This window comes from Colobus angolensis, unplaced genomic scaffold (assembly GCF_000951035.1).
Source record: "Colobus angolensis palliatus isolate OR3802 unplaced genomic scaffold, Cang.pa_1.0 Scaffold211, whole genome shotgun sequence".
In the NCBI taxonomy this organism is placed as follows: domain Eukaryota; kingdom Metazoa; phylum Chordata; class Mammalia; order Primates; family Cercopithecidae; genus Colobus; species Colobus angolensis.
Window position 1 is genome coordinate 595,389 of NW_012115278.1, and position 5,888 is coordinate 601,276.

Genomic DNA, 5,888 nt, shown 5'->3' on the forward strand with positions numbered 1-5,888 from the left:
TATATATAGTAAGCTGAAATGCATTTAATATACCTAATCTATTGAATATCATTGCTTGGCCCAGCCTTGAGCACTTAAATGTGCTCAAAACACTTTAGCCTATGGTTGGGCAAAATCATCAAACACAAAGTGTATTTTATAATAAAGTGTTGAATATCTCGTGTAACTCATTGAATACTGAAAGTGAAAAACAAAACGGTTGTGTGAATTCTCAAAGTTCAGTTTCTACTGAATGCTTATCACTTTCATACCATCATAAAGTTGAAAAATTGTAAATTGAACCATCTTAAGTTGAGTACCATCTGTACTGTGAAATTCCAACTTCTGGATAGTCAAGAAGGAAGCCAGGGAAATTTGAAATCAGAGGCTTTGCAGCCAACTAAACACAGAGGCCAAGCATATTCCTTGGATGATCTGTGGTGGACCGTCTCTGCGAAGATGTGCCCCATTAGCATGCACAGCCCTGTACATACACAAAACCTGCAGGAAAGGCACCTTGGCCAGAGCCTCAGGCTCACCCTAATGCAGTGTAGAAAGGTCATTTGGCTGTCTGGGAGGATAGTAGCCCACAGGGGCTGAAGCTGGGCACACCCACTGGGTATAGATGGCTCAGGGCCAGTTTTATAATCCCTACCTCCTCAAAAAACACACTCCGCTCTTGACCATTGCACTGCAACCTCTGTCCCTGCATCCTCTACCGGGTGCACACCTACAATTGCACTTTGGATAATAACAGGCATCGCTGGCAATATCTTACACTCTTATTTCAGATAAAGGCTTGAAAAACATATGTGCAATTATATCTGTGCTGCTTTGTGGATATATGTTTTATTATATTCACTATATGATTATAATAATATTAGTTACTACTAGTATTTATCAAGAATGTAGGGCTGAAGCTGGGCTCAGTGGCTCATGCCTGTAATTCCAGCATTTTGGGAGGCTGAGGCAGGTGTATTACTTGAGGTCAGGAATTCAAGACCAGCCTGGCCAACATGGCGAAACCTGGTCTCTACTAAAAATACAAAAATTAGCCGGGCATGGTGACTCATGCCTGTTGTCTCAGCTACTTGGGAGACTGAGGCACGAGAATCGCTTGAGCCTGGGAGGTGAAGGTTGCAGTGAGCTGAGATTGTGTCGTTGCACTCCAGCCAGGGCAACAGAGCACCACTCTGTCTTAAAAAAAAAAAAAAAAAAAAAGAAAAAAAAAAAAAAAAAAAGAAGAAGAAGAAGAAAAAAGAATGTAGGGCTGGGCATGGTGGCTCACGCCTGTAATCCCAGCATTTTGGTAGGCCGAGGCAGCAAGATTGCTTGAGCTCAGGAGTTCAAGACCAGCCTGGGCAACATGGCAAAACACCGCCTCTACAAAAAAAAAAAGAAAAATTCTGTGTGTGTGTGTATGTGTGTGTATTGTGTGTGTATATGTATGTGTGTGTATGTGTGTATATGTATATATATTTGTGTGTGTATGTGTGTATATATGTGTGTATATGTATATATGTGTGTGTATGTGTGTATATATATGTGTGTGTGTGTGTGTATACATGTCAGGCATGGTGGCACATGCCTGTGGTCCCAGATACTTTAGAGGCTGAGGTGGGAGGATTGCTTGAGCCCAGAAGGTTGAGGCTGCAATGAGGCATGATGGATCCATTGCACTTTAGCTGGGGTGAAAGAGCAAGACCCTGTCTCAAAACACAAACAAACAAAAAGGGTGTAGTATATTCCTGGTATTGACCGTGTTTTTCATAGTTTAAGTAAGACTTGGTGTAAAGATATGCATTGTGTAGTATAAATGCACAGAGAGGAAAGGAGAGATTGGGTACAAATTCAGGAAGGCACGAAGTATTGATGTCATGACACTTAGCCCATCCTTGCTTTGCATAAACCACGTTTCTCACCACTGTGCTGGTGTATACACCAGCATGATCTTCTTAAGCCTTGGATAATTTGGTGTGGTTGGCTTTCTTTTGGATTCTTTTAAATTTTGTTCTCTTAAAACTTTCTGTGGTGTTTCATATTCATAGGCCACGGTTACTTTCCATTTATTATACTTTTATGTATTTTTTTTCTTATGTTGGTATGAGAAACAATGTTGGAATAATCATGCCTAGACATAACTAAGCCAACGTCAAAATGTTTGTAGGGGAGACTCATAGTGTTGCCAGAAAAAGGGGCCCTGACCCAGACCCCGAAAGAGGGTTCTTGGATTTCTAGCAGGAAGGAAAACAAGGTGAGACGCAGAGTGCACTGGAAAGAGAGAGTTTGTTGAAAGCTACTCAACTATAGAGCACAGCATCCTCAGACAGCAGGAGGAGAAATGCCTTGTATTTAAGTTTTTCTTATGTAAGCGTCTTGTCTATGTAAAGACTAAACTAAACTCTGTCTACGTGCAGGTGGGTTGACAGCATGACAAAATTTACTATTCTGTTGATTTAAAGAAAATGGTCCTTGACATTTTATTAAGTACATCAAAGCCGTAACTGTAAGTAATTTGAAAGCACATATTGTTATGGGTATTGGGACATCTGGATTTTGTGTTGTAGGAGTGTGTCCTTGCACCAGTAGCCTAGGTATTGTTAAGCTGTTTCCTCAATTATAAACATGACTGTGGGTTTTGACCAGCAAGGAATGTGCCTTAGTTAATCTCAAGATGGAGCTGAACTTAAAATGCCATTACTTTGACTCTAACCAGCTCCTGCTTCTCTAACAATAGGGTCAAAAGGTGTTCTTTAAAATCTTCCTAGACATTGCCAAATTGCATGATTATCTTTGGCTCATTTTTCTACATAGACTTGGAAACAGTTTTATGTTTATAAATATGTATCACCTCATTTATAAATTTGTTTGAATAATTTAACCATTTTGCTTTCCTTGGCTGTTTTGCTACTCTCTATTTTCCTTGCCTGAGTCTTTCCCACATCTCTGCAACATTGTAGCATTTCCCACACCTAAAACCAAAGAGGGACAAGCAAGCCAGTGGAGAGAGCAGAGGCTGATGAGAAGGAAGGATTTTCAAGGAAGGAATCTGAGGCCGTGTGCGTGTGTGTGTCTGGGGTGTGAGTATTGTTATTAGAGTGTTGCCCACCTGTTGCATGGCCATATTTTTACTATCAGGATATAGAACACACTTACTACAAGTGCATACAGATGAAATGAGTTTATTTTTCATATGCATTTCAGAATAATAGTGTGAAGAGACCAGAACTCTTCTTCAAAGTTGAAGAATGTCCTCATGGATCCAGCATCCGTCTGCTTTCTGTTTTTGCATTCTCAGTGGATAGCCTCACTCTCTTTCTCCAATTTTGGAGGATGTGTCAAAAATTCTCTTCTTATCCAAACATTAGTCAGGCTGCGGAACGTTCTCCTGACTTCATCCATGCACTTTCTTGTAAAATGTAGTTTTAGCAAGAACACTGCTATGTTAGTTTAGCAAGACTCCCACACCTTAGATAACTGATCACCTTCAATATCTTATCAGGTTCCTCATCCTCCACCATCCCTTAAGTGATCATCCCAGCTTGTCTTCAGTGAGAATCCTGTTAGATCAGTTTAGCCAGAATCCCTCTTGCCCCTGATGTTAATTCTTAGTAATTTTCCAACCACTAGTCCCCACCCTATTCCTTGGGTATAAATTGCCACGTGCCCATGCTGTACTTAGAGTTACTTAAAGAGCTGAGTCTAACTCTCTCCCACACTGCACGACCCCATTACGGCGGTCCCTAAATCTATTGCAGTGGTCCTGAATAAAGTTTTCCTTACTGTGCATTAACAAGTATCATTGAAAATTATTTTTTTCTTTAACAGATACTTGGACGAAGGCAATTGGGACTCCCATCAAATCTCCACGCAGCTAGCAGCCACGTGGGGTACTTCTCCAGGTAAGGATTGTCCCTGTTCCACTTACATTCCTGTCAGTAAAATGGTAGGTTCAGTGTCAGGCTTTATCATTTTCCTCAGGAGATACCCATCTGATATTCAGTCAGCCATCAGATGGGTTCAGCCATAGCACACATTAGCTGTGACATGACATCGTTTATGACAATGACTGTGAGCAGAGTTGCACACCTGAAAAGGGACTCAATTAAAATTAACATTCATTTTAGTGATTTCTCATATGCATTTATGATTTCTATTTTCCAAAACCCCTAATGTTACATTTCTTCTTCACATGTTAGATATGAACAAAGTAAGACTAACTGTAGCCGCATCCTCTTTACTTGGGACCCTACCCAAAGTGGCAGGAATGGGATGTAAAGTGACATAATCAGAGACCGTCAAACTGGCTTTTAATCATTAAGTATCATTGTCATCTCAAAGCAATTGGCATAGTTGCTGACCCCTTAAATGTCCTTTCTCCGTCTTATCGTCTCCTTTGTTCCCTGTATCATCTTCTGGTCCTGTAGCACTACATCCCCAGGAGCACACACTGAGGTGTTTGTTTGTTTGTTTGTTTTGAGACGGAGTCTCACTCTGTTGCCAAGACTGGAGTGCAGTGGCACGATCTCAGCTCACCGCAACCTCTGCCTCTCGGGTTCGAGCAATTCTCCTGCCTCAGGCTCCCATGTAGCTGGGATTACCGGCATGTGCCACCATGCCTGGTTAATGTTTGTATTTTTAGTAGACACAAGGTTTCACCATGTTGGCCAGGCTGCTCTTGAACTCCTGACCTCAGGTTATGCTCCCACCTTGGCCTCCCAAAGTGCCGAGATTACCAGTGTGAGCCACCGCACCTGGCCTCACTGAGTCTTTTTTTTTTTTTTTTTGAGACGGAGTCTCGCTCTGTTGCCCAGGCTGGAGTGCAGTGGCCAGATCTCAGCTCACTGCAAGCTCCGCCTCCCGGGTTCATGCCATTCTCCTGCCTTAGCCTCCCAAGTAGCTGGGACTACAGGCTCCCGCCACCTCGCCTGGCTAGTTTTTTGTATTTTTTTTAGTAGAGACGGGGTTTCACCGTGTTAACCAGGATGGTCTCGATCTCCTGACCTCGTGATCCACCCATCTCAGCCTCCCAAAGTGCTGGGATTACAGGCTTGAGCCACCACGCCCGGCCAAGAAATGACTTTTTTTAATTGTTTTTTTTGAGATGGAGTCTTGCTCTGTTGCCCAGGCTAGAATGCAGTGGTACAATCTCGACTCACTGCAACCTCCGCCTCTCGGGTTCAAGTCATTCTCCTGCCTCAGCCTCTCAAGTAGCTGGGATTACAGGCACCCGCCACCATGTCCAGCTAATTTTTGTATTTTTAGTAGAGACGGGTTTCACCGTCTTGCCCAGGCTGGTCTCAAACTCCCGACCTCGTGATCCACTGCCTCGGGCTCCCAAAGTGCTGTGATTACAGGTGTGAGCCACCACGCCTGGCCAGGAATGACTTTCAACTATATTTTCTTAACCATGTATTCCTACACAACATCAGTTTTGTAATAGTTTATTTTCGTTTTGTTTTGTAATTTTTTTCTTTTATTGTAAAGAAAGAAGTACATTGTTTCAGTCTGTAAGAATGCAAAAGTAATAATCAGAGGTTTATCACACCTTAACAAAAAGGGACCTTATTTTCTAAGATGTTGCTGCATTCAGTCCCTTTCTTGGTATGGTAAAAGCACCAATCAGCCAGGGAGGTGACTATAAATACAGAAGAGAAGTTTCCTACAAAGAGTCAACCATGTTACCCCACTTACTGACTTAATTATAATATATGGAACCTGGCACAATTAACCTTAGTTTCCTTGTATACACAAGAACAACAATGTACTGCAATCAATATAGGCAGATACAGGCTTTTAAAGTTCTGAGAAGCAGCAAGTAAGTTCATAATTTACTAAGATCCTTGACATTTTTCTGTTTCTGTGAAATTTTATGTGTCTGTGAGAAGTTTCTTTTATTTTTTTTTTTT

At 41.8% G+C, this 5,888-nt stretch overlaps 1 protein-coding gene across 3 annotated transcripts in view; it reads left to right on the top strand.

Annotated features, from left to right (window-relative positions):
- Nucleotides 1-5,888, top strand: part of SNRPN (small nuclear ribonucleoprotein polypeptide N) — a 180,843-nt gene that overhangs the window by 80,143 nt on the left and 94,812 nt on the right. For all 3 annotated transcript variants that reach the window (XM_011942860.1, XM_011942858.1, XM_011942856.1), the window contains exon 2: nt 3,808-3,881. The gene's annotated coding sequence lies outside the window, so the exon portion shown is untranslated. The remainder of the gene's footprint in view (nt 1-3,807; nt 3,882-5,888) is intronic.